General features: G+C 33.1%; 1 protein-coding gene across 1 annotated transcript in view; it reads right to left on the bottom strand.

Annotated features, from left to right (window-relative positions):
• The window catches only part of LOC142351759 (serine/threonine-protein kinase 16-like), a 160,952-nt gene that overhangs the window by 125,897 nt on the left and 23,799 nt on the right, over window positions 1-11,256 (bottom strand). The gene's annotated exons all lie outside the window — the stretch shown is intronic.

Here is an 11,256-nt window from a genome sequence, read left to right as displayed (position 1 = left end):
CTGGCATTGATACTACTAGATTTTTAGATATTTGCCGATTTTTCTCGTTTTCTAATTTTGTCAAATTATCACATTAATCACAGTTCACTTATAACAAAATTGGCGTTCAAAATAAAGCATAATTGAACTTATTAAAATCCTGAAAGACCTTGAATATGGTTTTAACGGCTTCGACATTACTTTCTTGAAGAATTAAATTGAATTTTTTAACTTTCTTCAACTGTCGTTTTTACTTCGTATGAAATTTCCTGTTATATGACAATTTTTGGTGATGACTTTCATGACTTTGAAAACAATTGTTTTCAAAAATTAAAAAAAAACATTTTAACTTTCTTTTTATTATCTATTTGATACCTAATCTCGTTAATGACAATATAGTTCATATAGGACAATATTGTTGTCAAGGTAAGGTGTAAAAAGGGATTGGTATCTAAAAATCTTATCTTTTTAAGAATTTGTTATCACTTTACTGGCTTCGACACGGGTTTTTCACAAAAATAAATAAGGTAATTTTTGATTTTCGTCATATTTGACGTGCTTTTTGTAGACGTAAGACATTACCTGGATAATTACAAGTCCCTGGGGCTTCTTTTGAACGAATAAGCGAACATATTGAAATATTTCATTTTTTAATTAATGGCTTTCATGACTTTGGAATTAATTTTGTTTCCCAAAAAAATCAAAGTTTTTCTTAAGTTTGGCCTTTTTTCTTTTTTGTCAACTTGTTACCTAGTCTCATTAATGCGAGGTTGCAAACTACATTATCTGTGTTTGAAGAAGGCGCAATGGAACATATTTTGAGGGCCAATATATGGCTTTACGGCTTCGACAGCGTTTTCTGGCAGGTTTTAATTGAATTTTTGTTTGTTGTTTTTTTTGTTCTTTTTAGCCGCATAAAAAAAATGAATAAGGACAGGTCTTAATGCCCGTCTATAGAAGCATTGGTAATCGTTAACCTACGGGATATTTTGGTTGATTTATAATGGTTTTCTTTGCTTTGAAATTAATTGTCTTTTTAATAAAAGAGAATTTATTAACTTTACTGTTTCTTTTCTTTTTTGTGTAATTGTTACCAAACCTTATTTTGGACTGGTCTCATATCTTTTCCGGTGAATTACAAAATATTGTGTTTTAGTTTGATCTGACGCTATATTGACTTTGTTATTAAGTTTTGTTTTTAAAACGGACATAAAGTTGTTATGTAATTATTAATGTTTGTTGTTGTTGTTTGATTTTGCTTTTCGCCTCAACTCGCTTTCTTAATTTTGGCATATCTCATCAATCTAGTGCATCTTTTTTTACTGCACTGAGTTATTTGCTTTGGAGGCTATCTTTTCGTTCATACACTTTTTCGAAAAGTACTTGATATTTTGGGTTTTTCTAGCTGTTCCTCATTTGGTAGACAATTATGCCAAAAATGTGGATGAGCGGTGTCGGAACTTTATGTGCGATCGCTCATTACCGAGCCTACGTGTTTCTCCAATATACATTCAAAATAAGAGATATGTAGGGTTTTGAATAAAGATTTGGGGGTTAAATGATGTAGGGTTGAAAAGATACGGTAATAAAATATGAGGGTGTTAAATGGATCGAGGTGAAAAGAAGTAGAACCCTTCAATCCAATACTTCTAAAAGGATTATAACCAGCGCGTTGCTTAAGAGAAATTGGTGCAAGTGAAAGCCGCTGTGAAAGGTAAGTCTTTTGACGAGCGTAGTAGGAAGGATGCATTCTTGTCTTTTTTTGTCACTAAAGAGTTTGAAAGACTTATTATTGCAAGGATCCTTCGTTTTTAGCGAATGCTAAACAGCTATTTTCACAAAGCTATTGTTAAGCTGCACAAATTCAGCAAGAAGTCAACCCAAAACGATTGTTGATGTTCATGACTAAATCTAAGAAGCTTGACCACGAGCAGGAGTTATGGCGATCTACTTCGTAATAGGTCGTTTCTTTGAGAAACAACCTTTCAAGTCCATCACCTGAAAAAAAAGGCCAGAGGAAACTTATGTTTTTGTTCCCTCGTTAATCTGAAATAGAACGAGAAAAAGTGTATGAAAAGAAATGTGAGAAGAAATTGCTAAAGGGGCAAACGTTTCCTGCAGCTCTTTTCTAAGTTGGTTTGGTTTAAACGCCAACTCGGACCAAAGTAATTTTCTCATATTTTGACAGTAATGGAGCGTTTAGGATCTTTTTGTCAAATTTAAGCATTTATTAAGCCTGCAGACACTATATAGCTCTATTTTTGGCGTTATGCAGTATTTGGTGAGTTGATTACTTACATTTTAAGCAAATTTTCAGTAGTTTGTTTACGAAAAAAAAGTCAAATATAGCCAACTTTGTCTAATTTGTTAGGTGAATAGTAACTTTTATAGCTGCGAAGGTGAGCGTAGCTATATTTTGGTGTTGGTGGTTTTTTGGAATCCAAGAATTGCATTGTATTGGTGCTCTGTCTGTTTTGTAAGATGTTTTAAATATTTTTCCATGACTTTAATCTTCCAAAACGGGATAAAGAGGTAACTCCAAGTGTGTATTAAGTCTCATTAGAGGCCCATAGCTGGCTTTAGTAGTCCTTCAAGTGCTTAGCTTAAGGTGTTAATATCACGAATTTTAGCAACATTTCGATGAAATTTGCATTTGCTTTCAATTTTTTAAAATTGCCATTTTCCGAATTTATGGATCCTTAAGGGCAAATGAAAGGGCACTTTTTTAGTTCTTGCAGATGGGTTACTGGACAGATTCGATAGACGAAAAATTGTTTTGAACATATTAATGCCGCAAAATTTATAAACTTTCAGTAAAATCTGCAATTTTAGCAACAAGAATTTTAGCAAATTTATTTTATCCAAAGAAAAACTTTATTTTTGTCGGTCAAATCAGTTTTTTTAAGTACAAGCTCATTTTTATTAACCAAGTTTTGCATGTGTGTATAGGATGAATATCCCTATAGTCTTAGTTTGTTTTAAGCGTCTGAGCAATTTTTCATGAGGCCGTCTTGGATATTTTCGATTTCAAACGTTTATCATCGTTTGTGAATTTTGATGAATTTTTTAGGTTTTTGCGATCAGTTTTCTTGTGTGCGAGTAATGCGCAATGGGTCTTCTGCAGTTTAAAATTAGAGGTAACAAGGTGGGTCGGTAATTTGCGATAGCACATAAGGTTCCGACCCCGCCCATCCACAATTTTGGCATAATTGTCTACCAAATGAGGAACATATAGAAAAACCCAAAAATTATTTTTTGCGAATCCCAAAAAAGCCCAAGTCTTTTTCAAAAAATTCTGTATAAACGATAAGATAGCCTCCAAAGCAAATAACTCAGTGGAGTAAAAATTGATGCATTAGATTGCTGTAATATGTCAATATTAAGAAAGCGAGTCAAGACGAACAGCAAAATCAAAACAACAACAAACATTAATTACATCAAAAAATTTGTCCCTCTTAAAAACTAAATTTAATAACAAAGTCAGCATACCGTCAGATAAACCTAAAACTAAACAAAAATAACTTATAAATCATCAGAAAACATATGCGAACAGTCCATAAAAAGGTTTGGTAACAATTATACAAAAATGAACAAAAACAGTAAATTAAAAAAATTAACTTATTTTTTTGAAACAGTTTACTTCAAAGTAATAAATACCATTAGGAATCAATTAATATTACCACAAATTTACGATTACCACTGCTTCTATAGAAGGACATTAGGACCTGTCCTTATTCATTTTTTAAAGCGGCTAAAAAGAACAACAAAGAACAAACAAAATTTCAATTGAAACTTGCCAGAAAACGCTGTCAAAACCGTCAAGCCAAATTTTGGCACTCAAAATATATTTGATTGCGCCCTCTTCAAACAGTTATACTGTAGTACGTGGCCATTCATTAGTAAGACTAGGTAACAAGTAGACAAAAAAGCGAAATGCTAAAGTATGTAATACTTTTAATTTTTTTTTTTCGAAACAAAATTACATCCAATGTCATGAAAAGCATTAATTACAAAAAGAGCTATTTAAATAGGGTCGTTTATTCATGAAAAGGAAGCCCTCGAGACCTTTAATTGTCCAGAATATTTCTTGCATCTACAAAAAGAACGTCAAATATGACAAAAATCAAATTAATTTACTTTTTTTTTGTGAAAAACCGGTGTCGAAGCCAGTAAGGTCATAACAAATTCTTTAAAAAAAAGATTTTGGGACACCAATCCCTTTTATTCCCTTGACACCCATAATGTCATATTTGACTTGTAGTTAACTAACGAGATTAGGTAACAAAAAGAAACATAAAAAGAACAAAATTGCGAAGTTAAAAAGTTTTTTTTTTTTAATTTTGGAAAACGATTGTTTTCAAAGTCATGAAAGCCATCGGCTATCTACTAATATCAGAATATCGGTTCTTCTATTCTTCCATGAAAAGCCAATGAAAGCTATCACTATACAGGAAATTTCATACGACCAAAACGACAATGTATAAATGACAGTTAGAGACAAAATTAAAAAATTCAATTGATTTCTTCAAGAAAGAGGCGTCGAGGCCGTTAAAACGATGATGTATATCTTTCAGGATTTTGATATGTTCAATTGTGCCTGATTCTGAATGCTAATAAGGTGACATGAGAACTGTCAATAATGTGATAATGTGACAAAATTAGAAAACGTGAAAAACTGGCAAATATCAAAACAAACAAAAATCTGAAATCTTGTAGTATCAAAGCCAGAAAACAATAACTTCAGGCTTAAAACTGCAACTGAGAATATATTTTAAATCAGTAGAAAGAAGAAGCAGTCTTTCTTTGCTGACACTAAGCTGGAAGTTCAACAAATTAAGAAAAAAATAGAGGAAAAGTTAATTAAGCCATTATTTATTGGAAAGTCAATTATTTTTAAAAAAAGAAACGACCATAAACTTTCAATTAAAAAACTAAATGCATTAGCTTGGAGCTGCTTAGCAAGCGAATTGGTTGGACCTATCACTCCTGAGCTTTGATTTGATATGTTCTGTTCTTTGTTATTAAAAAAAGTCTTTTTTTTTAAAAAAAAAAGACCGACTGATTACAACCCGATTTTTTTGGATTGTAACAGTCCAAGAATGGCCCAAAAATAGCCCTGCTAATACTTATTGTCCGTTAGGAACAATCGATTTTTCGAATGTTGTAGATATAGATAATTTGTTAGTTGAAAACTCAGAATAAATTCTGCATTTTTGATAATCAACGAGTAAAGTTAGCAAAAAACGGCAAAGTTTTAACTACAGTGCACTCTCAGCGGACTCTGAAGTAAAAATAGCCCCCCTCTGAGTCTACAAAGATTGTATGAGTGTTGTTTGGGGGTGTACTGTCGGCAAATTTAATCAAAGTGGACTAAAGTAGCTTATTTCGTGCTGTTTTTGATGAAAAAGGCTAAATTTTGAAATGTTTATCCAGATTTTTTGACCAAAAAAAAAATAAGTCAAAACAATCAACAATGCTTGTTCGTCTTCAAAAATAAAATCAACGACACTATTCTTTAAAATTATAACAAATTTTAGCAAAATTGACGAAAATTTAGGCAAAAATTCCGGAAAATGTGAATAAAAACAACGTGAATTCACTCTTCTTTTCTCAGAAGTTTAAACCTCGATAACTCCCTGTAGAAAACGAAATTTAAAAAAATCTTTTTAATTCCATATTCTACGCTGGACGAGCTTTCTAATGATACCAGTTTCAACTCTCTACGATGAATATATCGAGCGGAGAAAATTCACGGAACAAAAAAACCCATTTGAGTATATAGTTCCTCCCCCCTCAAGAGGGTCGGAACAAATATACTGCAGGCATGTGTAAGAATAGAAATCCGTGGAATTCACGAGATTTGAAAATCTTTCCTTCTTTTGAAATACCCTTTTAGTGCTTGATTGAATTTAGTAAGGAGCTTATTAAAGCCTTTGTCGTGTATCTTTAACTGAGATCGCAAATTTTGTTGAAATTCAAAGATTACAGCATTTGTAATGAGTCAGCACAGAAATCGCTGTCAATCGTACAGTTTGAGCAAAATAGCCGATCTTGTCACTTTTTATGGATAGCGGTTAATAGGGAGCCAAACTGAAATTAATTAACGAAATCCTAATTGACTAATAATTGCATATAAGTCCCCGCATTACTAATTGCGGACTAACGCTTAACAGTATGATGACTCATAAAAAGTGTAATTTCTGAATTTGATCTTAAATAGGAAAAAGATATTCGAGAAATTGATGTTGTTTTAACATCAAGATTTCTGATGGAAGAAAGATTTCTGATCGAATTAACTTTTTGCCCAATCTGAGTACACCTTAAAACGTGCAGTGTTGACGCAAAGCATAAGCTTCAATTTGAGTTATCAATTTTCTTCTATAGTTACTTGAGATGCAATTTGGAAACTAATTGTTCTCAATGGCCATCTTGTCAGAAGTAATTTACAATTTTACATGTAAATATGCATTAAGTATTGCGAGGATCTATTGTGGAATTATTTTGAGTAGTCTTCTGTCATTTATGTGTACCCGATGCATTCCAAAATATTCATTGGAGAAGGACGATGGTATCATTAGAAAGCCCCATCGAATTTGGGAGTGTAATTTAATGAACTGCATTTTCACGCAAAAATTTAGAGAAAAGTCTAAATAAACAGTGAAGTTTATTTAACTTCTCATAATTTAGCACAGATGTTTTTCATTTGAAACAAGAAAAGATAGCATTAAGCAGTTGAATATGAAAGCGCTCTAGTGGTCAAAAGTGTGATTTTTATAATTATAAAAGAGCTATTTAAGTTAGAATTTTTAAAAATGCTTATATTTTCAAATATTTTTGGACATTTTTTTTCAAATGAAACTTATTATCGTGTCTACCTAACACCGAGTGTTTTCTATTCAACTGTTCTGGTAAGTGGATAATGTCCAGTGCTTTTGTCTGGTTAAAATGTCTCAAAAAACAACGGTTTACATGGAAAAATTTTTCAGTGGATCATTCTGAGTATATACAACTTCTTTAGGTTAAATTATTATTGCTATGAGAGGCTAAGTAGTTTTATTTGGAAATTCCACTTGATGCATAGCGAAAAAGAAACCCTTTGAAAAAAACTAGACGAGCACTTGGTAAGAAAATATGGAAAAGCAGGGAAGGATGACGAGGCGGAGAGAGATAGAGATTACTCGAAGAGACCTTAAAAGTTAATCACTCTTGTTTAATCATTGTTCCAGTAACTTAAAAAACAAACCTTAATAAATTCTTTTTGTAGCTGATGAAGTCTGATTCATTCGAAACAAAAATTTCAGTATCGGACTTAGGCGTAAGAAAAGAAGGTGAGCAGCTTTGCAAAAACAGTAATTGAATTTGTGGGACTTCCTTGACTTTTAGTTAGAAATTCATTAGTGAAACACCTTTGCTGTTTCACAACCTTTCTTTGGTGTCTATAAGTTACGTGTTTGATAGTGTTCTATGGATATTACTATGTTCTTCGTGCCTTTTTTCTCTGATTTCCTCCTTTAGCTTTGAGACATATGCACTCCAGTAGATTTTTTGTGATTCCAATGGAGCCGTAAAAATTATCAGCAGCTGATAGTTTTGCAAGCAGAAAGCGAATGACGGATAAGCTGAAGGAACTTCATATTTTCAAAGAAAATTTACGTCTTTTATGAATGTTTTTCAAAACCAACAGAGTAGAAGGGAAATATTATTTTATTTTACTGTCTGGCAGCCATCCAGACATTAACGATACAATTGTGTTTAAGGTTGAATAAAAAATCTTCTAAAAATTGGTGGTTTTTAGGTAATTTTTTTAAAATAAAAAATAGAAAGAAAGAATATATTTCTCCAGGAAAGATATTTACACAGAAACAAAAAACTAAAATCAGTTTAAATAACTCTGCAAGGACTAATGCTGGCAACTATTAACCTAGAGAGGACAGGCAATGAGGCCCTGGGGCCTACCAAACGCCTACCCTAAAAGATATGCACCAATCGAGATCAAACAAAAAACAATTTAAATTTTCTTTTGGAATTTTTCGAGTTTTTTTCCTAGTACACCCTGCAGTTTTAACTGCAGCTTTCTCACCTGCCCTGAGTTTTTGATGTCACGAGAGAAAAAAATCTAATAAAGAATTTAAGTTTTTTTCAGTGGAAAAAGCAAAAAAAAAAATCACAAAAATGGCCATATCTCGAAAACTAAAAGGTTCTGGGGCGTCGAATTTTTACACAATAAAGGTAATCCTATTTTGAACATACTGTAGCATGCATGCAGGGGTTCATTGATATTTTCAATTTTTTTTCGAAATTCTTAAGTTTTTTCAGTACAAAAATCACAAAAAATGACCCTATCTCTCAAACTAGAAGCTTCTGGAGGGTCAAATTCTTACACATGAAAGTCAATCCTGTTTTAACATCCTGTAGTATGCAGGCAATGGGTCCCTTTTTACAAGACACTTTCATCGATGGTAAAAAGGAGCATTTGCTAAATTACCCACCAAAAACACTGTTGATCACGTCATTATTTCCAATTAAAAAATTATCCCGAAAACGATGAACAAAAGCACTGAGTTGGCTGGCAGACAAGCTTTTGACATTTTCTGGTAGTATATCTGCTGATAGAAGTGTATTGTATAATCTTGAAGATCTGAAGTATATAGAGTTTCTCTTCAGTTTGGTTCTACATAATTTAATCTTTAGAAAAGGTTTGTTTGAACTTCTGGTTGAATGACTATTTGCTTCAAATTCGAACAAAAGGTTTAAAAATTGATCACAATGCTGCCCGCTAACGGAACTCATAATGCTGCCCGCTCATATATATGTAGTTCAAAAACACTGAGCACCTTATGCTTCTCGAACAAATTGTATGAATGGTCTCTTTTCCGGAAGTGTATGAGTTTCAAATTTTTCTTTTGTATTTGCGAAATGCGCAAGAGCATGGAGGAGCAGCAGCATCCATAAACCAAGACTCCATATTGAATAATTGACTTGACATTAGAGTTATAGTACATCATGAGCTCATTGTTGGAAAAAAATGTCGAAGCTTCAAAATTATCCCACATTGGGCTCCTAAACTTTTCATAACGTTGTGAACGTAAGAAACAAAAGATAGCTTAGAATCCAGCAATATTCCTAAATTCTTACACACAATTTCACATTGCAGAATACAATTATTAAGGTAAAAGGAGTCATTATTGGAAGCACTGTTTCCTATGTTCATACGAATGGTTTATTTACATTAGAACTAGTTTATTGGCGTTCAGCCAATTTGTCACAGAGTGTAGGTCATTTGCAATATTATTGGGTGTCAACTGCAATCCAGACAGATCCGTGTCATCTGCAAACAGAAAGACGTCAACGCTGTCGCAGCACAATGGCAGGTCATATATGTAAATAAGAAAGAGAAGAGGGCCAAGAACCGACCCTTGTTCAACGCCACGAGACGCTTCACGCCAGCCAGATGTGTAACCCTGCAATTCAACCTTTTTCACTCTGTTAGATAAATAACCTCTGAACCCTTTAAATGCATTTCCACGAATCCCATTGCGAAGCAACTTTTTCAATAGTGTTTCATGATCAAGAGTGTCAAATGCCTTCTTTAAATCAAGAAAAAAGTAAGTAGATGCATTGTTTTTTTGATGTCTTTGCCACTCTGTCAGCTCTGCCAATGCGTCTATACAACTATGTTTTTTCGAATTAGCAAATCCGAATTGTTTGCTATAGAATAAATTAAACTTCTCGAAGTAGTAATATAAACGGTCACACATGGCCCTTTCAAATATTTTACTGAAGACCATCAGAAGAGAAATGGGCCTGTAATTGTTTTCATCGAATTTTGAGCCTGATTTGTGGATTGGTATTACCTTTGCCCTTTTTAAATCACTCGGAAAAATACCTTGTCTGAACGTATTAATAAATGTAGCGAGATGTGGTTTCCACTCTGTCAGCTCTGCCAATGCGTCAATACAACTATGTTTTTTTTTGCAAAATCCGAATTGTTTGCTATAGAATACATTAAACTTCTCAAAGTAGTAATATAAACCGTTATACATGACCCTTTCAAATATTTTACTGAAGACCATCGGAAGAGAAATTGGCCTGTAATTGTTTTCATCGAATTTCGAGCCACATTTGTGGATTGGTAATACCTTTGCCCTTTTTAAATCACTCGGAAAAATACCTTGTCTGAAATTATTAATAAATTTAGTGAGATGTGGTGAAATTACGGACGCAATAATTGTCACGAAAATATTGCTTAAGTGATCATCACCTGATGAGCTTTTATTATCTAATTGGTTTATTATTTCTAAACTTTCTAATTCATCAGCGGGAATCCAGAACATGCAGTATGGCAGTTCTTCAGGGAGAATGCTAGGAACATTTGGGAGGTCCGCGAAAGTTTTTTTATCTTATTAGTAAACCACTCTGGGGTTTTAGGAAAACATTTTTTGGATGTTCTAAAAGGAGTCCACTGGTCAGTTACTTGGCAGACAGTGTTGTGAAAGCTAGAAGAAGAATCTTCAAAATTGTTATCCTGAACATTGAGACTTGATTTTCCCAACTCGTGACTCAGCTTGAATATGTAGTTCATAATTAACTGATCAGACTTCAGAAAACTGGTATCCCGGAAGCTGCATTTATTTTCTATTCCACGCGAATTGATGATACATGGGAAAAGGTTTGGGAATTGATCTGTGAATTTTTGGTCCTCAAGTACTTCAGTTGCACTTGTATTAATGTCTTGTGAGTAGGTTAATGTCTTTTAAGGCAGGTGGATGACTTCCATTTGATTCAATAATAACCATATACCGCCTAGTGAGATGATTGTTTGATAGTGTGTCTATATTGAAATCACCACAGACTATTGATGGTATTGAGCTTGGTATCTCTTCCAAACACTTGTCAAAGTTCTCAAGAAAGGAGATTTTATTAGAACGCGTTGGATTGTAGCAACACATGACTGTGAAGTGAAAATCTTCTTTTCGATTTATACTCAATGATGATACGAAAAATCCATCACTTGTACTTCATAGGTAACTAAAATTTTATAAATACTAACTATCTCGGAAAAATATAATATTTTTTGACGAGTCTGAGGACTTTGTTGGAACATTCTGCGCCACTCGTAGACTTGGACGAGCCATCTTGTTCATTTGCAGTCTCAGTTGTTGACCGCCAATTTTCAATTTTAATATTTCAATTCCTCAAGTTTCGTTAATTCGTCTCTTAACTATGTTAATGTAAAAATTTTTTGGACTTAACACAGGTGTTGCTTTGATATCGTAG

The sequence above is a fragment of the Convolutriloba macropyga genome, chromosome 13 (genome assembly GCF_964194025.1).
Source record: "Convolutriloba macropyga chromosome 13, txConMacr16.3, whole genome shotgun sequence".
Taxonomy (NCBI): Eukaryota; Metazoa; Xenacoelomorpha; order Acoela; family Convolutidae; genus Convolutriloba; species Convolutriloba macropyga.
Note: the sequence above shows the minus strand (reverse complement) of the source record. Positions and strands in the feature narration are given on the sequence as shown.